The sequence below is a fragment of the Phyllobates terribilis genome, unplaced genomic scaffold (assembly GCF_046119375.1).
Source record: "Phyllobates terribilis strain yellow unplaced genomic scaffold, ASM4611937v1 Scaffold_10__3_contigs__length_209671492, whole genome shotgun sequence".
NCBI lineage: Eukaryota > Metazoa > Chordata > Amphibia > Anura > Dendrobatidae > Phyllobates > Phyllobates terribilis.
The window spans coordinates 189230772-189258100 of NW_027362770.1; the positions used below are offsets into that span (position 1 = coordinate 189230772).

At 47.4% G+C, this 27329-nt stretch overlaps 1 pseudogene; it reads left to right on the top strand.

Annotated features, from left to right (window-relative positions):
• The first annotated feature begins 1537 nt into the window (after positions 1-1537).
• LOC141164089 (uncharacterized) overlaps positions 1538-27329 on the top strand; it is a 63742-nt pseudogene continuing 37950 nt past the window's right edge.

The window sequence follows — 27329 nt, forward strand, 5'->3', positions numbered from 1 at the left end:
TGTCCTGTTGAAAAATAAATGATGGTCCAACTAAACGCAAACCGGATGGAATAGCATGCCGCTGCAAGATGCTGTGGTAGCCATGCTGGTTCAGTATGCCTTCAATTTTGAATAAATCCCCAACAGTGTCACCAGCAAAGCACCCCCACACCATGACACCTCCTCCTCCATGCTTCTCGGTGGGAACCAGGCATGTAGAGTCCATCCGTTCACCTTTTCTGCGTCGCACAAAGACACGGTGGTTGGAACCAAAGATGTCAAATTTGGACTCATCAGACCAAAGCACCGATTTCCACTGGTCTAATGTCCATTCCTTGTGTTCTTTAGCCCAAACAAGTCTCTTCTGCTTGTTGCCTGTCCTTAGCAGTGGTTTCCTAGCAGCTATTTTACCATGAAGGCCTGCTGCACAAAGTCTCCTCTTAACAGTTGTTGAAGAGATGTGTCTGCTGCTAGAACTCTGTGTGGCATTGACCTGTTCTCTAATCTGAGCTGCTGTTAACCTGCGATTTCTGAGGCTGGTGACTCGGATAAACTTATCCTCAGAAGCAGAGGTGACTCTTGGTCTTCCATTCCTGGGGCGGTCCTCATGTGAGGCAGTTTCTTTGTAGCGCTTGATGGTTTTTGCAACTGCACTTGGAGACACATTCAAAGTTTTCCCAATTTTTCGGACTGACTGACCTTCATTTCTTAAAGTAATGATGGCCACTCGTTTTTCTTTACTTAGAATTTGTATTATGGCAAGAAAAAATCAGCTAACAGTCTATTCAGTAGGACTATCAGCTGTGTATCCACCAGACTTCTGCACAACACAACTGATGGTCCCAACCCCATTTATAAGGCAAGAAATCCCACTTATTAAACCTGACAGGGCACACCTGTGAAGTGAAAACCATTTCTGGTGACTACCTCTTGAAGCTCATCAAGAGAATGCCAAGAGTGTGCAAAGCAGTCATCAAAGCAAAAGGTGGCTACTTTGAAGAACCTTGAATATAAGACATATTTTCAGTTGTTTCACACTTTTTTGTTAAGTATATAATTCCACATGTGTTAATTCATAGTTTTGATGCCTTCAGTGTGAATGTACAATTTTCATAGTCATGAAAATACAGAAAAATCTTTAAATGAGAAGGTGTGTCCAAACTTTTGGTCTGTACTGTATATATATATATATATAAAAGCATAACAATTCCCAAGTCATGGGACGTGACATCTCTGTAGACTGGACGGGATTTTCAATGTGACTTGTTTGCTATAAGCTCTTATAATGCACTTGGATAATACTCCTAACACCCTGATAATGCAAAAAGGCAAATTATCGCAACAGGTATGACCCAGGTTTTTTTCCTATATCATAGAATACGTCACAGTTCAACCCTGGTTTAAAGTAATGAATGAAGAAATAAACACTAAACACTTCTTTACAGCGCATAGAAGCTGGCGATAAGTATAAACTACTCGGTGTCACTGCACCTGCAGAATGCAAATACAACCAGAAGGAAAGGTTCAGCCGCTCCCTTTAAGATGAATGTGGATTACACCCACTGGGTGTGTGCAGGAGAAGTCTACTTTCATTTCTTCCTTCTGTCTTCAGCGATGGCTTCTGCTGGTCTAAGAAAGGAGCTGGAATGTTCCGTCTGTCTGACCCTGTATACAGATCCTGTAACCCTGAGGTGTGGACACAACTTCTGCCGGGCCTGTATTGATCAGAACCTGAATACACAGGACGAGTCCGGAGTTTATTCCTGTCCTGAATGTAGAGAAGAGTTCCAGGAGCGGCCGACACTGAAGAAAAACATAACTCTGTGTAACGTAGTAGAGAATTTTCGGTCTACTCGGCCAAATGAGGAGGAGATCACCGGGATCTGCTGCACTTACTGTATTCACTCTCCTGTACCTGCTGTTAAATCCTGTCTGCTGTGTGAGGCTTCTCTGTGTGATAATCACCTGAGGGTTCACAGCCAAGGAGCAGAACACGTCCTCACTGACCCCAGCACTTCTCTGGAGACCAGAAAATGTTCTATCCATAAGAAGATCCTGGAATATTACTGCACCGAGGACGCTGCTTGTATCTGTGTTTATTGTTCCGTAGGAGAACATCGGGGACACAAGGTGGAGACCCTGAATGAAGCCTCTGAGAAGAAGAAGACAACACTGAGAAATGTTCTTCAGAATCTGATAACAAAGAAGGAGAAGACTGAGGAAAAAGTCCTGAGTCTGGAGGAGCACTTTAGAAAAACTAAAGAAAATACAACTGAGAGAGTCACTACCCTGTTTATAGACATCAGGAGACAAGTAGATGACCTGGAGAAGAAGGTCCTGAATCACATCTCCGGGTGGGAAGAGGAGGTGTCACTGTCACTGTCTGATGTGATCCAGAAGCTGGAAATAAAGAAGGACGAGCTGTCCAAGAAGATTAAGGACATTGAGGAGCTGTGTAACATGACTGATCCACTGACTGTCTTACAGGAACCAGATAAAGGTGATATATATGGTCTCGGGGACTTGAGAGGTGATGAGGGCTTTTGGGTACATCATGGAGAAGATTGGGGAAAGGAGCTGATCTCACACATATCACAAACATTATCTGATATAATAACTGGTGTAAATCTGACCTTCTATGAACAGGATCCTGCAGACATATTACTGGATGTAAAGACAGCGAATGATAACATTTATATATCTGAAGACCTGAGAGGTGTAGACCATACAGAGATTAAACGGTATCGTTATGATACGGATGAAAGATTTAGATATCATCCTCAGGTGCTAAGCAGCACTACATTCTCTTCAGGACGACATTACTGGGATGTGGAGATCAGTGGATCAGATTCATGGAGGGTGGGAATGTGTTACCCCAGTGTAAGCAGAAGGGGATATCTGTCTCTCTTTGGACATTATGAGTCCTGGTGTTTATCTGGAGGGCAAGAAAATTATAAGAGTTCAGTGATACATGACGGTTGCGCAAAATATTTACCTTACTGTATCTCCAGTGGTAAGGTCAGGATATATCTGGATTATGAGGCCGGGCAGTTGTCCTTTTATGTCCTGGGTGACTCCATCAGACAATTACACACCTTCACTGCCGCCTTCACCGAGCCCCTTCATGCTGCGTTACATGTACAGAAAGGTTCTATAAAGATATCAAATTCAGCAGCAACGTTAAAAAAATCTGATTGGTACAGAATATATTTCATCCAGTAGGATTTAATAGTGAGAGAGCGCTAATTTTTTTCTGTTTTCTCCACGTCAACATACGGTATAAAAGATATGGATATGAAAAAAAAATTGTACACGAGAGTGGTTTCCTTGAGTTACATTGGGTTTCAGGCTTCATTTCCTCATTCATTCCCAAAGCTTCTGATATGCAGTTCACAACCTGCTCCTAGTTTCAAACTTTTCTCCTTTGATTATATCTCTCTCAGTAATAAAGGCTAAGACCACGGCCCCACTATCAGTATTCGGTCAGTATTTTGTCTCAGGAGTGGAAGCCAAAACCAGGAGTGGGTGATAAATTCAGAATTGGTGACTTGTTTCTATTATACCTTTTCTCTGATTGTTCCTCACCTGGTTTTAGCTCCCACTCCTGAGAAAAAATACTGACTGAATACTGACCAAATACTGATAGTAGGGCCATGGCTTTAATGTGATTTCTTTATATGCAGGTTCCTGATGTCATCACTAGCTCTCATGTAACAGCACAGCTTCATTCCTGGACTGAAACGCGTAATAAATAGAAAGGAGCGATTTTGTTGTGGAACATCTCTAGAATATAATTTGTTTTGCAGTTTGTTTCATGCAAACTCAGCAAAATGACGACCAACTGACTGCCATTTTACATTTTACTGAATTGTAGAGGGCCATCAAATGGGTTAAAAAATAATAATACTTGGATATGTATATGTACATGTTGTTATTATTATCCATTATTATCCCCCACCTTATATTGTAAAAAATCCCTCAATAAAAATAATTTAAATAAAAAAAATAATAATACTCACCTTACCGATTACATGTCCTATCAAAGCTGCAGCCTGCAGTCCACATGCTTCTTTCAGCCTTCCTTCATTGCATTACATCCTCTTTGACCTTCTTCTTTATTGTGTTCTAAGGCATTTGGTGCTGATGAGGCCTCGAATGTCATGGCACATTTCATGACATTGCGAAGTCATAACGTTCCGATCAGCATCACCCACTGGCTAGGCCTCCATCACTGCACTTCCCCAGGCGTTGGCTAGGCTTCAGTCACTGCACTTCCCCAGGCGTTGGCTAGGCCTCAGTCACTGCACTTCCCCAGGCGTTGGCTAGGCCTCAGTCACTGCACTTCCCCAGGCGTTGGCTAGGCTTCAGTCACTGCACTTCCCCAGGTGTTGGCTAGGCCTCAGTCACTGCACTTCCCCAGGCGTTGGCTAGGCTTCAGTCACTGCACTTCCCCAGGCGTTGGTTAGACTTCAGTCACTGCACTTCTCCAGGTGTTGGCTAGGCCTCATTCACTTCACTTCCCCAGGTGTTGGCTAGGCCTCAGTCACTGCACTTCCCCAGGTGTTGGCTATGCTTCAGTCACTGCACTTCCCCAGGCGTTGGCTAGGCTTCAGTCACTGCACTTCCCCAGGCGTTGGCTAGGCCTCAGTCACTGCACTTCCCCAGGCGTTTGGCTAGGCTTCAGTCACTGTTCTTCCCCAGACGTTGACTAGGCTTCAGTCACTGCACTTCCCCAGGCGTTTGGCTAGGCTTCAGTCACTGCACTTTTCCAGGCATTGGCTAGGCCTCAGTCACTGCACTTCCCCAGGCATTGGCTAGGCCTCAGTCACTGCACTTCCCCTGGCGTTGGCTAGGCTTCAGTCACTGCACTTCCCCAGGCATTGGCTAGGCCTCAGTCACTGCACTTCCCCAGGCGTTTGCTAGGCCTCAATCACTGCACTTCCCCAGGCATTGGCTAGGCCTCAGTCACTGCACTTCCCCAGGCGTTGGCTAGGCTTCAGTCAATGCATGTCGTGATAGTATGATGTGTATTGTTATGTCAGAGGTCTACTCGGTGCCGAGTGAAGAAGGCTGAAGAGGATGTCACGTGATGGAAAAAAGGCAGAAAGAGGGGGCTGGATGGCAGAGAGAGCCAGATGTTTGGCTGTAGCTGAAGAGGTGAGTGGCGAGGATAGCATTAACTTTTTTTTATTGACACCCAACTTTTATTATGCTTTGTGGACTGGCGAGACCTCAGAGCATATTAAAGAACATTCAATTAATATCAACTAACTTTAATGCAAATTTCCTTCCCAATGTGAGTGCACTGCCAAATTCGAATCTCGGCATATTTGCTCATCTCTAATAATGAACAGTAAAAAACAATAATAATATACAGTGTCCACATAGATTTTATGCTGATCTGATGTATGCCTTTAAAGCCACCTTTTCTTTTCTTTCATGTATATACAGTTGCATAGACTACTATAAAAAGTACAATGCAGAGAATTTAGCATATTCTTGTTTTTGCTGATATACTATATACTATATACGTCATCTGCCTTTTTTGGTTCTATGTTCCCCTAAGATATGGCTCCTCTATTGCAGCCTACATTTCCTTACGATGCCTCTACTCATGGAAAGGAGTCTTATGGTTGTCCTTCTTCTGATGTGAGTCCTATCTAAGAACAGTGATAGATCAGTGGCACAAAACTTCTGTTCTCTCACACTCCAGAGTCTCAGTCTAACCCATGTGATACAACTTCAGCCTGTCTCCCTACCTCCTGCTTGTAATAAGTGTCTCTATGGCAGATCTCATCAATGTGAGGATACATCTCATAAATATGCAACTATCTCACTAGCTCACTAGAGCTTTGTGAGAAAGTAGGGGTTAAAGAGATGCGAGTGTAATGACCGGTGGTCCGAGAGAGATCCAGTGAGTCACAAACTGAGACAGAGACAGAAATAAACAACACTTTCTTTACTAAAACAGGGATTAGACTAAAATTCAGTATTGGATGAATCAGTCTCAGGTTCTGCCTGGGACACTACCTCTACTAGATACACACAATCAGCAAGAGCTGAAATCAATGTGCCAATCTCAAGGTTTCCAGCTCATGTAAATTATTCTAAAAATCTGGAACAATTTTACCTAAACACAGTGTCAGACTAGTGAGGGCGGTATATGGGGACCCCCTGAGATGGCACACTGCATACAATCCTACCACTATAAACAATAATAATGCATGAAACTATATTAATTGCTCTTATTATTAGGATATCCGGATATCTTAAAGTTATGGTACCGTTAACCTCGGATGCAGTCTATCACAGGCCTGTGAATCGCGGTGGCTGCAGCTAGTCCCGGAAAACTTTGGCGCCAAAACAAAAACAGAGTTCACAAAAACAGCAAAAATTCCTTGTCTTCTCGGCCGATGCCGAGCCCACACGCCGGGGACTTAAGTCCTATAGCCTCAGATTAAGGTCTGGGAAGATCTCTTCACAAAGTCTTGTCAATATCCTCTCAGTGGAAATAGCACCAGAAATCGTCTTTCCTCCCGAAGTCTCTCACTGTTATCCAGTACACCATACATGTGTTCAGTCACAGAGATGGATTGCTCAGCCTCTTCATCACCCGACAGTGACTTCCCAAGCACAAAGTCTATAATCCACTCAGCATGGACTTTCACAAAACTCCACAGAGCCACACAGTTTCCCCAGCTCAGCACTTGTCCTTAAACAGGGATAGGGGTCAGCAAACTCCACACAGAAGAAAGTAAAGACAGCATCTTCTTGCAGCTCCTTCTCCCAGACTTCCTGTCTAGACTCACACATCAGACGCTCTCAAAATACACACAGTTTCTAGCCCTGCCCCTCCTCTGAGCCCAGCCATGCAAAAGTCACAGGGTCCTATAGCTCTCCAGCTGTTATCACATTTCACACTCTCACATGCCACCCCACTAGAGGTTGGCGTCCTCGACACACCTCCCCACTCAAAGTCGTCTTGTGCGTAGCGTCGTGGTGGTATACCCGTCGTAGCTCGAGTAGTTCTCCTGAGACCCACCCCAACAGGCTCGGCTCCCGAGGGAGCAGATGTCTCTTCAACGGGAACCAATGAGGCTGCTCCCTCCTGAGGTGTGGCGCCCTGTGCCACACCAGACGGATCAGGTAACTGACCTGAGTCCCCGTTCTCTGTAGGACATACCACATTCTCAATACTCTCTCCACACGGGGACAGATCAGTTGCAGGGGGCGAGTAAGCAGGGGCGGAGACAGACTCACCATCAAATTCGAGAGTATTAGGGATGCCCACCCCTCGGGACACAGCCGGTGGTTCCGGGGAAACGGGGACAGCATCTTTAAACCAGCACCGTTGTAGCATGTTACGATGAAGATTACAGGATGGTCCCCCTGTCCCCACTGGTTCAACCTCGTAGACTGGAGTCTCAGAGCTCAGTCGTTTTTTTACCAGGTACGGAGTCGCCTCCCACCGTTCACTCAGCTTTCCGAACCGTCGTTTGATTCTCACCAACACTCTATCCCCCGGGGAGATAGGCTCGGTTTTGTCCTTATGGGTCACCTGACTGAGTCGATCACCCACCACCTGATACACCACCCTCAATCGGCGCCGGTGTTCCCGAACCCATTCTGACGCGGTCCGAGGGGGATTGGAGGAGGGATCTGGCATGCTCAAATCCTCAATGTCCTGCCCTGGCCTCCCGAACATCAACATGTGTGGTGAGTAGCCAGTAGTGCTGTGCACTCTATTATTGTAGGCCCACATCAATTCGGGAAGATACTCAGGCCAGCGTACCTGTTGTTTACCCTCCAACGTCCTCAACATCTGCAACAGAGTCCGATTAAAGCGCTCACAAGCTCCGTTACCTTGGGGATGGTAAGGTGTCATTCTCGACTGTGCGACACCATACAGCTGGTACAGCTCCTTCATCAATGCCCCCTGAAAACATGCCCCTTGATCTGAGTGTATTCTTTGCGGACACCCAAACACCTGAATGAAATATCGACACACGGCTTCAGCCGCCGACTCCGCCATCTGATCTCTTGTCGGCACTGCTACAGCATACTTGGTGAAGTGGTCTGTCATTACCAAGCAATAGGAATACCCAGACGTTGAGTATCCTATCAGGACATAGTCAATCATGAGCAGCTCTAAAGGAGCGGAAGTCTTAATAGATTGCGTGGGCGCCCGCTGCTCAGGGCTCTTACTGAGACCACAGACCCGACACTGCCGACACGCCTCTGTCACCATCTCCCCCAATTCAGGACAATAGAGGACTCGCTGCAGCCACTGGAGTGTCTTTTCACTCCCAAAGTAGGCCCCCTTCTCATGCGCCTCGCGAGCGACTACCGGACCCATCACCATAGGAATTACTAGCTGGTACCGGTGCTGCAGCTCAGATGGCAGGTACACCTTACGGTACAAGAGGCCCTGTTCCACGCACAACTTATCCCACTGTCGCAGTAGTTTCACTCCTTCTACGGACAGCTGGGCCTTTTCCTCTGCACGCGGCCAGACCCCTTTTTGTACCCAACTGCGCACTAGTGCAATGTCAGAGCAATCGTTCTGGTCCTTCGCCCAATCCGAGGGTGTTTTCCCCAGAACACACGGCATCCCTGACGCCACCCCACTTGAATGTACCACACTTCGGAAGATAGGTACCTGCCCCAAGTCAGGGGTTTCAGTGTCCTCCAGCTGGTCATCAACATTTTCCCCCGAGGACCCAAGGGGCACCCTTGAGAGTGCATCCGCATTTCCGTTTTCCCGCCCAGATCGAAACTTAATTCGATAGTTAAACTTAACAAGGCGAGCAACCCAGCTTTGCATTTTCTAGGTGAGCCAGAGGGTTATTATCAGTCATGACCAGCACCTCAGCTCCCGTTAAATACTCGGCAAAACGTTCCGTCATCGCCCACACCAGGGCCAGTAGCTCTAGGCGAAACGAACTGTAGTTAGCTGGGTTGCGTTCAGTGTCTTTCAAAGACCTGCTGCCATAGGCGATTACTCGCTCCTGACCATCCTGCACTTGTGCTAGTACCGCCCCCAGCCCATGCAGACTGCCATCGGTATATAGCAGGAAAGGGGAATCGAACCGGGCATACGCTAACAACGGAGCACTTGTTAGGGCGGCCTTCACCTCCTCAAATGCCTGCAGGTCCCACACTGGTCTGTTCCTGCCTTGTCCCCTTGCCCCCCCCCTTGAGCGTCCTTTGGTGATTATATTGATGAGTGTATTTTATATTATGGATTATACCTACTCTTGCCCCATCATGGGAAAACTGTGACATGTATTTATTATTTGAAGTATTGTTATCCTTCTATATATACCTCTCCCATTTTTGTAATCAACTAGTACATATTACTTTGGGTCGCTCTTTCCTTTTCCCCTCTTCACATTATCCTGCTACATTGTTAGCTGTGGATATTGGCTACGTGCTCTTGTGGTTCTGTATCGTCTCCCCATCTGTATTTATTTATTATACATGTAACATTATGTATTTTTACTAATAAAGTTTTTTCTATATGCCGTACACTCAGTTTTCTCTTGTGTCTTTATGCCATCGGTATATAGCAGGAAAGGGGAATCGAACCGGGCATACGCTAACAACGGAGCACTTGTTAGGGCGGCCTTCACCTCCTCAAATGCCTTTCGCTGCTGGGGTCCCCATGGGATGGGGCGATTTTGGGGGCCTTGTGCAGTCCCTCTTACGAGCTCATTCAGGGGACTCACTACTTGTGAAAACTTAGGTACAAATCGCCGATAGTACCCCGCTAAACCTAAGAAGGCCCGAACCTCTCGCAGGGTACGGGGGGGTGGCCACTCCTGCACAACCATGACCTTATTGGTTGCGGGCAGAACCCCGTCCGGAGTCACCACGTGACCTAGATACTCAATCTGACTCTGTAACAGTTGGCACTTCTTTGGTTTTATTTTTAGGCCATAACAACTGAGCCGTCGGAGAACTTGACGTAACTTCTCAAGATGGTCTTCAAATGAGGCCCCGAACACCACAATGTCATCTAGGTATATCAGGACTGATTCAAAATTCAGGTCACCTAAGCAATGTTCCATCAGGCGCTGAAAAGTTCCCGGGGCGTTAGTGAGCCCGAAGGGCATCCGGTTGAATTCAAAGAGCCCCATTGGTAGGACAAACGCCGCCTTGGCTCGGTCTTTTTCGGCCATTGGTACCTGCCAATAGCCACTTGCTAAATCCAACGTCGAGAAATATTTGGCCCGACCCAATGCCGACAGAGACTCTTCTATGCGAGGTAATGGATATGCGTCCCTCACCGTCTGAGCATTCAATTTGCGATAGTCCACACAAAACCGAAGGGTCCCATCCTTCTTCCGCACCAAGACCACAGGGGCCGCCCAGGGGCTCTGGCTTTCTCGGATCACTTGGTTGTCAAGCATACTGGCCACCATGCGCTTCACCTCTTGATAGAGTGTTGGGGGGATTTGACGATAACGTTCCCTAATAGGAGGAGTATCCCCTGTGGGAATCTCATGCTCAATCGTCCGGGAACAACCGAAATCCTCCGCATGTCACGAAAAGGTCTCTTGATGTTCCCACAAGACCCTCTCCAGCTGCTCCAATTGCACGGGGGTCAGTTTCTCCCGATCCACTCCCATCTGGTCCATGATCACACGACCATTCCATTCTTCGGTAGGAGATTCGGTCTGGCCTACTTCAACCGCAAATGTCCAGGAAGACTGTTCATCTGAGCGAAGTTCAAACACTGTCTTATCAGGCACCTTCCCTGCTGGCCCGAACAATTCAGCCAGAATGGTCCCAGCAGGAATTGTAACAGCCTCATCTAAAACGTTGATACATCTGACTGGCACCCGTCCATTCTTCACAATCGCCAGAGACCGGGCCACATGCGCCTTCATGAACGAGGACTTCTCTGGGGCTGGCTCGATGAGTACTTCAAGCCCATTTAGTCTCTGCGCAGCCCCCACCGGTAACATTAAGAGTTCTTCATGCCGGGGCGCTAGCGAGATCGTGGTCCGCGATGGCACTCGGACCAGGCCCACCTGACCCCCAGGGACCGCACTCTTCAGGAGATCGCAACTAGAGCACTAGACGGTGTAACATTCTCTGGGTTGGTCGATAGTGGGTAGCACTTGCCCAGTATCTGGGTCCCTCTCTGGCATACATCTGATGATTTAAATCTCGCAGAACATTCATTCCGAGCGTCACCTCCATCCCTCTTCTGGGAGGGTGGTCCACCAGCACTATCCCTTTCTGACCCAGCTCTTGACCAAACATTTTCAGTTGCATCCACACGATCCCCTTCACCGACAGTTGGCCATTGTTAGCGGCTGTAAGCCTTATCACTCGGCCGTCCTCAGGAACCACGAGTTGACTGAAATGCCTTTCGTACACCTCTAAGGGCATTATGGTACATTCGGATCCTGTGTCGACCAAGCATCTCATCTTCCGCCCTTCAAACTCTGCTTCCAGCACTGGACTGCATGCGAACAAATCTTGTTCTTCCCGTCGAGGGCTTTGTGTGGTGTGGGCCGCTGCTGCTCGCCCTCTCATGGCAGCGGCTGGGAGTTTAACGCCGGTGAAGGAGGCTCCGGGGCTGCAGACATCCGGCAGTACCGGGAGATGTGTCCCCGACGCCCACACCTCCAGCAGGTGACTGCTCCTCGTGGACGAGAACTTGGATCATTCGAGGGGGGTGACCTGGCAGACTGTGGAACCATCATTCCAGAGGACGGGGCGGGTGGCCCTTCCGTAGGAGTAGGGACCGGCCCAGCTCTGAGTTTAGACACCTCCAGCTTTAACTCCATCAGTTCGGCACGCAGAGCCTGTACAACGTTTACCAGTCCACCCCCTCCTGAAACTGGCGCCAAACCTCCCTCCAGCTGTGCACTGTCCACTGCCCCCACGGCCACCAGAGTAGACTCCTCCCTTTCCACCGCGGCCCGATAAATCTGCCAGAAGGATAATTCCGGGGTAGCTCGGGAGAGTCATTTCTTTCGTTGTCTCCGTCCATGACAAGCACTGGATCCTGCCGACTACGCCAAAAATGTAATGACCGGTAGTCCGAGAGAGATCCAGTGAGTCACAAACTGAGACAGAGACAGAAATAAACAACACTTTCTTTACTAAAACAGGGATTAGACTAAAATTCAGTATTGGATGAATCAGTCTCAGGTTCTGCCTGGGACACTGTCTCTACTAAATACACACAATCAGCAAGAGCTGAAATCAATGTGCCAATCTCAAGGTTTCCAGCTCATGTAAATTATTCTAAAAATCTGGAACAATTTTACCTAAACACAGTGTCAGACTAGTGAGGGCGGTATATGGGGACCCCCTGAGATGGCACACTGCATACAATCCTACCACTATAAACAATAATAATGCATGAAACTATATCAATTGCTCTTATTATTAGGATATCCGGATATCTTAAAGTTATGGTACCGTTAACCTCGGATGCAGTCTATCACAGGCCTGTGAATCGCGGTGGCTGCAGCTAGTCCCGGAAAACTTTGGCGCCAAAACAAAAACAGAGTTCACAAAAACAGCAAAAATTCCTTGTCTTGTCGGCCGATGCCGAGCCCACACGCCGGGGACTTAAGTCCTATAGCCTCAGATTAAGGTCTGGGAAGATCTCTTCACAAAGTCTTGTCAATATCCTCTCAGTGGAAATAGCACCAGAAATCGTCTTTCCTCCCGAAGTCTCTCACTGTTATCCAGTACACCATACACGTGTTCAGTCACAGAGATGGATTGCTCAGCCTCTTCATCACCCGACAGTGACTTCCCAAGCACAAAGTCTATAATTCACTCAGCATGGACTTTCACAAAACTCCACAGAGCCACACAGCTTCCCCAGCTCAGCACTTGTCCTTAAACAGGGATAGGGGTCAGCAAACTCCACACAGAAGAGTGTAAAGACTAGTGTTGAGCCACCCCCGTAGTGTTCGAGTTCGGTTCGGTTCGTCGAACACCCGTGTGTTCGCCGAACTGTTCGTCGAACTGTTCGTCGAACACCTTCGAACACCGTTAAAACCAATGGCAGGCAAACAAAAACACATAGAAACACATAGAAAACACCTTCAAAGGTGTCCAAAAGCTGACAAACTGCTCAGAAGACACAACTAACACATGGAAAAGTGACAAGTACATATAGTCATGCGAAAAGAAAAGAGGTGGAGGAGTAAAAGGAGGGGGAGACACAGATATAGGCATGTCATGCCCTTCTAAAATCCAAAAAGTGAGAAGCCGAGACGGCCAGTCCGCTCCTGCCCGTGCCACCTCCGTGTCGCCGGGTTTGTGCCAGAGCCGCGGTGAACCCTGACGGCCAGCCCCCCTCTCCCAATACTGGTGCCTGTCCGCTGGTGGGTCGAGAGAGCCCCCCTGTGGTGGAGGCAGCTCTAAGCTTTTTAATTTAAATTGTCCCTCTAATTTGAATGAATACACTTTAAATCCATTTACAAGGATCTATTGGAGGGCAAGTCTCATGCCAGCAGCCGCGTAATTCCAGCTCCAGTAGCGTCCACTAAAGCTGCTGCAGTTAAAAAGCTTTTATAAGGATCGAGCTCGGCTGTCCACCGCAAGGCATCCTAGTGCCAGTCCCAGCCCCTATGCCTTGGTGTGCCTCCTGATGCTCTTCACTAAGTATCCCGTGGTCCCGAAGCATTTCCTTTGAAAAAATTAAGTGTCCAAACTACAGGTGGTGTAGCTTGCTTAACAGCCGGGATAATCCGCTGACTAGCAGACACTGCTACTAGGCACAAAGTATTTCCTGGGCTAGATGCAGTTAAAAATTTGTAAGTAGATACTCTCGTTGGATGCTGAGAAAGCATTCCATAGAGTCTCCTGGCACGCCATATATGATTCTCTTAAAAAGCTTGGGGTAGGGGTCTAGGGGACCCTTTTATAGCCAAAATCACGGCCCTGTATCACAATACGTCACCTAGGCTGAAGATAAATGGAACTGTAGCACCGAGGGCTCGGTTGCTACAGACGTATTGCACCTCACCCAGAGGTGTGATATCTCACTCTCAGATAAGGATGGAGTGTGGATCAGGACCCGACACCTGCATGCATTACACCACATTGCCGTGGGGCAGGGCGACCAATATGCCCCTGAGATGGGCACGACAGTCCCTGTCCCTGGCTGGAGTGGGGGGAGGGAACACTGAGGAAGGGGAACCCTGCAGTGCAGGAGCAGGGAGGAAGCAGTTCCTGGGTGCATTGAGAAGGGAGTATAAAAGGTGGGCACCATCTTAGTTCAGTGCAGAGAAGTCTGAGCAGAAGTGGCAGGGAGCAGGGGCTCTGCATGAGCTCTGCTCCGGAGGCGGGCCTAGTAACAGAGGCCCAGGCCTGCAAGAGGGAGAAGGAAGGAAGAGGAGCGGAGAAGGCTCCAGGAACGAGGAATGAAGGGATCCCAGGGGTGCGGACGGGCGAGTCGCCACCGCACGCCCGAATCCACCTGCGTGGAGGGGTCAGGCCAAAGGGGGAGACCGGTCCCCGAACTAGTGGAGGCAGGAAACGACCCTCAGCTAGAAACCGGAGGCTCTGACATTTTATGTGGCGCAGCCCCTTGCTCCACCCGCTAGGAAGGCACCACATAGGGTCAGGGAAACTGGCGCCAAGTTTACCAAGAGGAGGCCCGAGGCAGCCGGACAGAAGTGTTGGTAAGAAAGGCCAGACAAAGGACACACAAAGGGGGTCCTGTGAAGCGCTCCAAAGTTATCTGGGAGTTGTCTGAGCCCCTCACCTGGTGAGCACAGTACGACGTGGGCAGCCGTTACCTGCAGACGTGGTCTGGATAATAAGAACTGTGAGTAAAGGCCCTGAACTGCATCACTGACTCCGTGTCGTTACTGCTGCTGCCCTGCACCATCACCCCCATCCTCCGCATACACTGCCCTGAGGCTATACTCCTCCCGTGGGGAGTTATGCTACGCTCTGCTGCACCCACAACACCAGCCTTAGCGGTCTGCCCTGTAGCGGCGGTTCACTCTGACCGCAATCCACGGGTGGCGTAGTCGGACATTTAAACATCAAAACCACATAAATAGTTCCGCCACTGGTTTGACCGCCCTGAGCCACGGAACCGGATCGCCGCCACGAAGACTACAACCACCAGCATCCACCAAAAAGGGTCCGGCTCCGGGTGTCCCAAGGCCCAGGGGGTGCGTCAGAACATTTTCATCACCTTTCACAATCACCAATGGGACAAGGCAGGGATGTCCTCTGTCCCCTCTCTTATACATCCTAGTGACGGAGCACCTGCTCTCATCAATTCGCCATAACCCCAATATTAGGTGGATTGAGGTGGGAGGCACCGAGTACAAGTGCTCTCTATTTGCTGATGATGTCCTAGTATATATCACTCAATCACATATATCCATCCCTGCTGTTATGGCTGAAATAGATCACTTTGTTACATGGTAAAATTTTAAAATCAATGCAGCGAAGTCTGAGGCCCTCGATGTCTCCCTCCCCAAATCCATATAGGATTCCATGCAGTCCAACTTTCCCTTTGCCTGGCCCTCACAGGGTATCAAATACTTAGGAATTCCTATTCATAGAGACCTCTCCCATCTATGTTATCTTAATTTTGGGCCCTTTATTGAACAATTCCATACAGACCACGGTTGGCAAGTTGGAACTGTGAGATTCACTACGTGCACCACTGGTATTTTGTGGAAAAGCACATGTAAGATTCTGCAACAGTCTCTGCTGATACTCCTGCATGCGTGCATCCCTTTCTATGGCAGGAATAATTTCTGCAAATTTACTTTTGTACCGGGGATCTAACAGTGTGGCAACCCAGTAGTCAGGATTATTTCTAATTCTCACAATTCGAGGGTCATGTTGCAGGTAGTGCAGCAAGAAGGCACTCATGTGTGTTGCGCATCCAGGAGCACCAAGTCCCTGTTGTGTTGGTGGCGAGGTAACAATCATGCTTCCTTCCTCTGTCCTCTCCCCCCAACCTCGCACAACAGAAATGTGATCAAGGTCTCCCTCATCTGATGAGTCTTCCATCAGTTCGTCCTCCACTTCTTCCTGGGCTCCTGCACCTTCCTCACTAGTTTGGCTGCTACCATGCGCCCTGGTAAAATCATCTCAACCACCCTCACATGCCTGCCGCCCTGGTGCTGCCGACCGTCTGGACCTTGCAGATGTTAGCCCTTCCGCATACAACTCCTCCTCCTCTACTTCCTCCACCTCCTCTTGTGCCACCACCTGACTCCGAATTCTGTTTAACATGTGCTCCAGCATGTAAATCACTGGAATAGTCATGCTGATAATGGCATCGTCAGCACTAAACATCTTCGTCGCCATTTCAAAACTGTGCAGAAGGGTGCATAGGTCCCTGATCTGAGACCACTCCTCCAGCGTGATTTGCCCCACCTCTGAATCTCGTTGGCCCAGGCTATACGTCAGAACGTATTGCACCAGGGCTTGTCGGTGCTGCCACAGTCGCTGCAACATGTGCAGAGTTGAATTCCACCGGGTAGGCACATCGCATTTTAGCCGGTGAAGTGGCAGGCCCAACGACTTCTGTAGAGATGTAAGTCGCTGAGCTGCGGGATGCGAACGGCGGAAGTGAGCACACAGCGACCGTGCCCTCTGCAGAAGGCCATCTAGTCTGGGATAGTGGGCTAAAAATTGCTGGACAACCAGGTTCAACACGTGAGCCATACAAGGCACGTGTGTGACATTGCCCCGGCGAAGGGCCGCACCCAGGTTTGCAGCATTGTCGCACACGGCCTTCCCTGGTTTCAGGTCCAGTGGAGACAACCATTCATGAAATTGGTTCTCCAGAGCTGACCACAACTCCTCATCTGTGTGACTCACATTTCCCAGACATTTCAATGTAAAAACCGCCTGATGACGTTGAGCCCTACTGCCAGCATAGTAAGGAGGTGTGCAGGATCCCTTCTGCGCAGTTAGAAAGCTTGTGGCATGACCAGACAGGCTTTGGGTGCAGGTGGAAGACCGAGAGGAGGTTGAGGAGGCAGAAGCAGTGGAGGAAAAATGACATAAAGAGGATTGACGCACAACTCGTGGGGACGGCAAGACTTGGACAGCAGCCCCTTGTCCTGCTGTCACCATAGTTACCCAGTGCCCAGTCAGCGACATGTAACGCCCCTGTCCATGCCTACTCGTCCAAGTGTCTGTGGTGAAATGCACCCTGTCACACACAGAGTTTCTCAAAGAAGCGGTGATGTTGTGTGCGACATGCTGGTGGAGCGCAGGCACACCTTTCTTTGAGAAGTAGTGCCGACTGGGCATCTGGTACTGGGGCACTGCGACGGACATAAGGTCTCGAAAATCCTCTGTGTCCACCAGGCGGAAAGGCAGCATTTCTGTAGCCAAGAGCTTGCAGATGGTGAAATTCAACCTCTTAGCTTTCTCATGGCTAGGAGGAAATGGTCTTTTACTTGTCCACATCTGAGGGACCGAGGGCTGGCTATTGTGCTTAGACGGGGTTGATAAGGGTGTCCCCGGCAAACTGCCGGTCTGTGAGGAAGATGCAGGCGGACATGTTAGGTTGCCTTGATCCAAAGGTGGTGCTATCGATGTCGGACAGCGCTCAAGACCAGCTGGTGTTACCACCTCCAAAGAAAATGATGACCTGCCAATCACGCTGGCTGTTGCGGGTAAAGAGGTGGCAGGTCTGCGCCCCAAAACAGGTGTGACTGCTGTCCCCCCAGTCACAGAGGATGAAGAGGCCGCGGATGCACAAGATATGGCAGACGGTGGTTGGCCCGGCCGGCTAGACCGCATTGTAGCACACTGAGCTTCCCACTGCAACTTATGCTTCATGTCCATGTGCCGGTTCATGCATGAAGTACTCAAACTATGTATTTTTGGCCTCTACTTAGCTTTTGCTGACAAATGTTACAGATAACACGAGTTGGGTCATCTTTATCGATCTGAAAAAATGCCCAGGCTATGCAAGGCTTAGCACCCATGCGACCTGAAGAGCCACCACGACTTGTGGTGAGAGGCAGAGTTGTGTTTGAGGATGCAGTTGTTGACGTGCTTCCAGTACTACGTCTCTGTCCAGGAAGGCGCAACCTGACCTCGTCGTCACTAGCATCTTCCTCCACCTCCTCTGCTGACCTCATCTCTTGGCTGACTGTGGGTTGACAGTAAGTGGGATCTCCGACCTCATCATCATCACCCTGTGCGTTATCACACCCGTCGTCCTCAGAGCCAACCTGTTCCTGCCCTGACAAAAAACTAAAGTTGTCGCTCCAATCAGGTATTTGAGTCTTATCATCGTCTTCCTCATTGTCTCCACCAACAGGAGTTACAGTTTGGGAATGAGGGTCTACATTATGGTCAGAACCTTCTGCGTCTGGTCCTGGATCCGACTCATAAAGATTCTGGGCATCAGTGCAGATCATTTCCTCGTCTGGATTCACAGAAGCGCTGGAGTCGACCTCTGATTCCCAGGCTATAGTATGAGTAAACAGCTCTGCAGACTCAACCATCTGTTCTACCTCATACTCAGACGGGCAGCTGGAGATTTGGGAGCTGTGAGGAAGCAAGTGCGATTTGGGTGACACCTTTGAGGACTGGAGTATTTGTGATGTTGAAGTTGATGTGGAGGAGAGCCCACTTAAAGGAGCACTTGATATCCGTTGAAGCACCTGCTGTTTTTGTGCCTCATCTGGAATTTGTAGCGATTGGCGTGGCCGTAAGAAAGGGATCTTATCACATTGTCCGCTAAAAGAAGTAGACATTTTAGTTTGGCTGGAAGATGGTCTTTCTTCTGCACCTACCCCACGGACACAACCTTTTTTCCCCTTCCCAACACGCCTATTCCCCTTTCCACCAGCAGCAGGCCTTTTTCCACTCATTTTGGTGGTTAACTAATTCACAACTCTGGAGTTGTTTGCACAAAAAAACAATGGATGGTAACCGAGCAGAGCTGAGTGGCCAAACTGTGGTATTAGGCCAAAACTATTGGCTGGGTTAGATGCAGAAAAAAATTATTTTTAATTTGCAACCTGATGGAGGTCAGTATAGATGGACTAATAGACCAAGTCCCACACACTGCTAGAAGCCCAAATATTTTTTCAGAGCTAGATGCAGAAAAAAATTATTTTTAATTTGCAACCTGATGGAGGTCAGTATAGATGGACTAATAGACCAAGTCCCACACACCGCTAGAAGCCCAAATATTTTTTCAGAGCTAGATGCAGAAAAAAATTATATTCAATTTGCAACCTGCTGGAGGTCAGTATAGAAGGACTAATAGAACAAGTCCCACACACTGCTAGAAGCCCAAATATTTTTTCAGAGCTAAATGAAGAAAAAAATTATTTTTAATTTGCAACCTGATGGAGGTCAGTATAGATGGACTAATAGAATGATGCTATGCCCAAAAGATTTTACTTCACTAGGTGCAGTAAAAAAATTGGTATTCTATACACAGGTGGTATATCTTGCAACACAGATAGGCTACTCCACTGACTAACACACTCTGCAATAGGCCAAAAAGGATTAGCTTTGCTAGATTCAGCCAAATGCTGTGAAAAAAACTTGCACAGCACTGGCACAGACCTGCCTGGCAAAAACTGATAGGAACTGATGTAACCTAGTCCTGAAAAGGACTCCAATTACAATTAGTCTTTACTCCCACAACCTATCTATTTAAGAGCACAGACCTCCCTGATAAAAGTCGTAGGAAATGCTGTAACCTAGTCCTTAAAAGGACTGCAATCACAACTATTCCCTACTCCCAAGCTATCTGTATATTTGTGCGAAAATTGGCTTGAAATTAACAAGGTATAGCGCACACAGCAACAGCGGTGCCGTCTAACACGCAGCTGCAGCAGTGAGAAAATGGTGGCGACGGGGAAAATGGCTTGGTCTTATAGGGCAAGGACATGTGACATACACTGCCAATCACACATGCCCTTGCTTGTGTGAAAAAAAGCACTTCGCTCCGTGTGTGCGCTGCTGATAGGCTGACAGATTGCACCTCCCCACTGCAAATGCGGGAAAGAGAAAAAAAAATGGAGATCTTCATTGTTCCTGCAGAGATCCATCCCCTGCCCCTCCCCCCGCCCCGCTGTACACTCAAACTGCGTATTAACATTAATTTTCATCATTACTGAGAAAAAATAAAGTTATGATTTTGGTGCACGAACAGTTATCGAACATAACCTCGAACAGCCGAATTTTTCTCAAATTGTTCGTGTTCGCCGACCGGCTCGAACACCGCCCAAAACAGCTCGAATTTGAGATTGGCGAACAGTTCGAGTAGAACAACGCTCATCTCTAGTAAAGACAGAGTCTTCTTGCAGCTCCTTCTCTCAGACTTCCTGTCTAGACTCACACATCAGACTCAAAATACACACAGTTTCTAGCCCTGCCCCTCCTCTGAGCCCAGCCATGCAAAAGTCACAGGGTCCTAGAGCTCTCCAGCTGTTATCACATTTCACACTCTCACACGAGGATGGATTTTATGCTGATTTGATATATGCCTTTAAAGCCACCCTCCAGTTCTTCTTTCACGTATATTCAGTTGCGTAGAATACTATAAAAAGTACAATGCAGAGAATTTTGCATATGCCTTTCTGTGCTGATATACTATATACGTTATCTGCCTTTTTTGGTTCTATGTTCCCCTAAGATATGGCTCCTCTATTGCAGCCTACATTTCCTTACGATGCCTCTACTGATGGAAAGGAGTCTTATGGTTGTCCTTCTTCTGATGTGAGTCCTATCTAAGAACAGTGATAGATCAGTGGCACAAAACTTCTGTTCTCTCACACTCCAGAGTCTCAATCTAACCCATGTTATACAGCTTCAGCCTGTCTCCCTGCCTCCTGCTTGTAATAAGTGTCTCTGTGGCAGATCTCATCAGTGTGAGGATACATCTCATAAATATGCAACTATCTCAATAGCTCACTAGAGCTTTGTGAGAAAGTAGGGGTTAAAGAGATGCCAGGATGGATTTTATGCTGATTTGATGTAATACTGTAGTCCACAGAAAGTCCTCAACACTAGTGTTGAGCCACCCCCGTAGTGTTCGGGTTCGGTTCGGTTCGTCGAACACCGGGATGTTCGAGGAACTGTTCGTCGAACTGTTCGTCGAACACCTTAGAACACCGTCGAACACCGTTAAAACCAATGGCAGGCAAACAAAAACACATAGAAACACATAGAAAACACCTGCAAAGGTGTCCAAAAGCTGACAAACTGCTCAGAAGACACTCTCTTTAAAAAAGCCGGCCGGCAAATTCAGCAGCGGCATACACCGGTACCCGACAATTTAGACAAGAAGGAATAGAGCATCACACATAGATTAGATAGATAGAAACATGTCAGTCACACATATAAGAAGCACAGTGACAGTGTTGGTTACTGCACTTGTCATTTAGTGTAAAGGATTTATTAAAAAAAATATTAGTGTTTTCATGCACCCTCTCTTTAAAAAAGCCGGCCGGCAATTCAGCATCTGTACCCGACAATTTAGAACAGAAAGAATAGAGCTTCACACATAGATTAGATAGATAGAAACATGTCAGTCACATATATAATAAGTACAGTGATAGTGTTGCTTACTGTACTTGTCATTTAGTGTAAAGGATTTATTTAAAAAAATAATAGTGTTTTCATGCACTGTCTCTTTAAAAAAGCCGGCCGGCAATTCAGCAGCGGTACCCGACAATTTAGAACAGAAAGATAGAGCATCACACATAGATTAGATAGATAGAAACATGTCAGTCACATATATATGAAGTACAGTGATAGTGTTGGTTACTGTACTTGTCATTTAGTATTAAAATAAAGGATTTATTATTAAAAAAATTGGCGTGGGGTTCCCCTTAATTTTAGGCTCTAGCGGAGGTTAAGCAGACAGCTGGAGCAGATGTTTGAAGCCTGGGAAGGGGGTAATACCCACGGAGCTTCCCAGGCTACTAATATCAGCCCCCAGCTGAATACATAGCCTTTACTAGCTATTAAAATGGGGGACCCCCCCAAAAAAATGACGTGGGGTCCCCCCTAATTTAATAGCTAGCAAAGGCTAGGCAGACAGCTGGGGGCTGATATTAATAGCCCAGGAAGGGAGCCATGAATATTGGCCCCCTCCCAGGCTAGAAACACCAGCCGTCAGCCGCCCCAGAAATGGCGCATTCATAGGATGCGCCAATTCTGGCACTTAGCCTCGCTCTTCCACGCTGCCCTGGTGCGGTGGCAGGGGGTAATAGGGTTGGGGTTGATGTCAGCTTATAATGCCAGCTGACATCAAGCCCAGGTTAGTAATGGAGAGGCGTCTATAAGACACCCCCATTACTAACCCCATAGTCAAAGTTAAAAAAAACACAAACACCCAGAATAAAGTCCTTTAATTGAAATAAAGACACAATCCTTTATTGTTCTAAATTAAACCATACTTACCATCACGCCCATTCCAGCTGAAGCCAACGATCTCCTGCAATAAAAGAAAAATAATAAAGCAACCTCATCCTTACCTTTCCATGGTTCCCACGACAGCTTCAGCTCTGCTACATCGAGATGACAGGCTGGACCGCAGCAGAACGCTGCCATCCAGCCTGTCATCCCGCAGACACTGAGAAGCGCAGGCTTGCTTGCGCTGCTCAGCGTCTCTCTGTGACGACATCCAGATGAGCCGAGTTCATGTCCAATGAACTCGGCTCACCTCATGCACGTCACTGACAGCGTGGGAAAATTCTCACGCTGAAGCGCTGATTGCAGGAGAATTTTCCCACGCTGTCAGTGACGTGCAGGAGGTGAGCTGAGTTCATTGGACATGAGCTCACCTCATGCACATCACTGACAGCGTGGGAGAATTCTCCTGCACTCAGCACTTCAGCGTGAGAATTTTCCCACGCTGTCAGTGACGTGCATGAGGTGAGCCGAGTTCATTGGACATGACCTCGGCTCATCTGGATGCCGTCACAGCGAGACAGTGAGGAGCGCAAGCATGCCTGCGCTTCTCAGTGTCTGCGGGATGACAGACTGGATGGCAGCGTTCTGCTGCGGTCCAGCCTGTCATCTCGATGTAGCAGAGCTGAAGCTGTCGTGGGAACCATGGAAAGGTAAGGATGAGGTTGGTTTATTATTTTTCTTTTATTGCAGGAGATCGTTGGCTTCAGCTGGAATGGGTGTGATGGTAAGTATGGTTTAATTTAGAACAATAAAGAATTGTGTCTTTATTTCAATTAAAGGACTTTATTCTGGGTGTTGTGTTTTTTTTAAATACTTTACTAGAAATTCATGGTGGTCATGTCTAATACTGGCGTGACCCCATGAATTTTGGGCTTGGGGCCAGCTGATAATACCAAGCTGGCCCTAACCCCTTTATTACCCAGTGAGCCACCGCACCAGGGCCCTGGATGAGTTGGGTACAGCGCCAGAAGATGGCGCTTCTATGAACGCGCCATTTTCCGGGGTGGCTGCGGACTGCAATTTGTAGCGGGGGGGGTGGCCAGAAAGCTTGGGTCTCCCTGCGCTGCGGATTCCAGCCCCCAGCTGCCTAGTTGTACCTGGCTGGACACAAAAATAGGGCGAAGCCCCACATACTTTTTTTTTAATTATTTCATGAAATTCATGAAATAATTAAGAAAAAAAGGCCTTCCCTATATTGTTGTGTCCGGCCAGGTACAAATAGGCAGCTGGTGGTTGGGGGCAGCCCGTTCTTGCCTGCTGCACCTGACTGGACACAAATATAGGGCGAAGCCCCACGTCAATTTTTTTTAAATTATTTCATGAATTTCCTGAAATAATTTAAAAAAATTGACGTGGGGCTTCGCACTATATTTGTGTCCAGCCAGGTACAGCAGGCAGGAACGGGCTGCCCCCATCCACCAGCTGCCTATTTGTACCTGGCCGGACACAACAATATAGGGAAGGCCTTTTTTTCTTAATTATTTCATGAATTTCATGAAATAATTAAAAAAAAAGTATGTGGGGCTTCGCCCTATTTTTGTGTCCAGCCAGGTACAACTAGGCAGCTGGGGGCTGGAATCCGCAGCGCAGGGAGGCCCAAGCTTTCTGGGCCACCCCCGCTGCAAATTGCAGTCCGCAGCCACCCCGGAAAATGGCGCGTTCATAGAAGCGCCATCTTCTGGCGCTGTACCCAACTCATCCAGGGCCCTGATGCGGTGGCTCACTGGGTAATAAAGGGGTTAGGGCCAGCTTGGCATTATCAGCTGGCCCTAAGCCCGAAATTCATGGGGTCACGCCAATATTAGACATGACCACCATGAATTTCTAGTAAAGTATTTAAAAAAAACACAACACCCAGAATAAAGTCCTTTAATTGAAATAAAGACACAATTCTTTATTGTTCTAAATTAAACCATACTTACCATCACGCCCATTCCAGCTGAAGCCAACGATCTCCTGAAATAAAAGAAAAATAATAAAGCAACATCATCCTTACCTTTCCATGGTTCCCATGACAGCTTCAGCTCTGCTACATCGAGATGACAGGCTGGACCGCAGCAGAACGCTGCCATCCAGCCTGTCATCCCGCAGACACTGAGAAGCGCAGGCTTGCTTGCGCTCCACAGTGTCTCTCTGTGAGGGCATCCAGATGAGCCGAGTTAATGTCCAATGAACTCGGCTCACCTCATGCACGTCACTGACAGCGTGGGAAAATTCTCCTGCACTCAGCGCTTCAGCGTGGGAGAATTCTCACACTGAAGCGCTGAGTGCAGGAGAATTCTCCCACGCTGTCAGTGACGTGCAGGAGGTGAGCTGAGTTCATTGGACATGAGCTCACCTTATGCACGTCACTGACAGCGTGGGAGAATTCTCCTGCACTCACCGCTTCAGCGTGAGAATTTTCCCACGCTGTCAGTGACGTGCATGAGGTGAGCCGAGTTCATTGGACATGAACTCGGCTCATCTGGATGTCGTCACAGAGAGACGCTGAGCAGCGCAAGCAAGCCTGCGCTTCTCAGTGTCTGCGGGATGAGAGGCTGGATGGCAGCGTTCTGCTGCGGTCCAGCCTGTCATCTCGATGTAGCAGAGCTGAAGCTGTCGTGGGAACCATGGAAAGGTAAGGATGAGGTTGCTTTATTATTTTTCTTTTATTGCAGGAGATCGTTGGCTTCAGCTGGAATGGGCGTGACGGTAAGTATGGTTTAATTTAGAACAATAAAGGATTGTGTCTTTATTTCAATTAAAGGACTTTATTCTGGGTGTTTGTGTTTTTTTTAACTTTGACTATGGGGTTAGTAATGGGGGTGTCTTATAGACGCCTCTCCATTACTAACCTGGGCTTGATGTCAGCTGGCATTATAAGCTGACATCAACCCCAACCCTATTACCCCCTGCCACCGCACCAGGGCAGCGTGGAAGAGCGAGGCTAAGTGCCAGAATTGGCGCATCCTATGAATGCGCCATTTCTGGGGCGGCTGACGGCTGGTGTTTCTAGCCTGGGAGGGGGCCAATATTCATGGCTCCCTTCCTGGGCTATTAATATCAGCCCCCAGCTGTCTGCCTAGCCTTTGCTAGCTATTAAATTAGGGGGGACCCCACGTCATTTTTTTGGGGGGGTCCCCCATTTTAATAGCTAGTAAAGGCTATGTATTCAGCTGGGGGCTGATATTAGTAGCCTGGGAAGCTCCGTGGGTATTACCCCCTTCCCAGGCTTCAAACATCTGCCCCAGCCGTCTGCTTAACCTCCGCTAGAGCCTAAAATTAAGGGGAACCCCACGCCAATTTTTTTAATAATAAATCCTTTATTTTAATACTAAATGACAAGTACAGTAACCAACACTATCACTGTACTTCATATATATGTGACTGACATGTTTCTATCTATCTAATCTATGTGTGAAGCTCTATTCTGTCTGTTATAAATTGTTGGGTACTGATGCTGAATTGCCGGCCGGCTTTCTTAAAGAGACGGTGCATGAAAACATTATTATTTTTTTTAATAAATCCTTTACACTAAATGACAAGTACAGTAAGCAACACTGTCACTGTACTTCATATATATGTGACTGACATGTTTCTATCTATCTAATCTATGTGTGAAGCTCTATTCTGTCTGTTATAAATTGTCGGGTACAGATGCTGAATTGCCGGCCGGCTTTTTTAAAGAGACGGTGCATGAAAACACTATTATTTTTTTTGATAAATCCTTTACGCTAAATGACAAGTACAGTAAGCAACACTGTCACTGTACTTCATATATATGTGACTGACATGTTTCTATCTATCTAATCTATGTGTGATTCTCTATTCTTTCTATTCTAAATTGTCGGGTACCGCTGCTGAATTGCCGGCCGGCTTTTTTAAAGAGACGGTGCATGAAAACACTATTATTTTTTTTGATAAATCCTTTACGCTAAATGACAAGTACAGTAAGCAGCACTTTCACTGTACTTCGTATATATGTGGCTGACATGTTTATATCTATCTAATCTATGTGTGAAGCTCTATTCTTTCGGTTCTAAATTGTCGGGTACCGGTGTATGCCGCTGCTGAATTGCCGGCTTTTCATGTTTCACTGTTGGCACTGTTCCCATCGATTTGGGCAATCACTGTAATGCCACAACCACCATGGCTGTGGCATTACAGTGAGTGGCAGACAATCCCTGCATGATTGGTACTCTAAATAGCGCCAGACATGCAGGACACGCTTTTGGTGCACGAACAGTTATCGAACATAACCTCGAACAGCCGAATTTTTTGCAAATCGTTCGGGTTCGTCGAACAACTCGAACACCGCCCAAAACAGCTCGAATTTGAGATTGGCGAACAGTTCTAGTCGAACAACGCTCATCTCTACTCAACACACAAGAAACTGACACCTCCACAGTAGAACATGTACTAAACTGGTGATTAGACTATGGTTACATCACATAATTGCTCATAACATAAGGGTGCAAAATATATGGCTATAACTGATTACTGGTGAATTAGCATATGTTGAAAAAAATCGATTGAGTGCTTCTATAAGGACACAGCATTTTTTTTATTGTTTTTTCCTCTTCACGATCCAAGAGCCATAACTCCTTTTAGCCTTATTAGAGCTAAGTTATTGTGAGAGTGTTGTATTTTACAATGTTTTTACAGTATATATAATGTATTGAATCCTTTTTAACAATTTTTTGTGGACGGGTGTGATGGAAAAATAAGCACATTCGGTAATTTATGAGATTTTGTGTCTATACCATTCACTTCATGGTATAAATGACACTTTATCATTATTCTGCAGATCATTGTGATTGTGATGATAACATGGATTTATACATAGTTAGCTGTGGGTTTCAATTTTGTTTTATTGTTTTGTGCTTTTGTGTCAATGTACAATGAAGTGTTAGTAATAAACATTTGGGCCGAGGTCGATTATTTATAAATCTCCG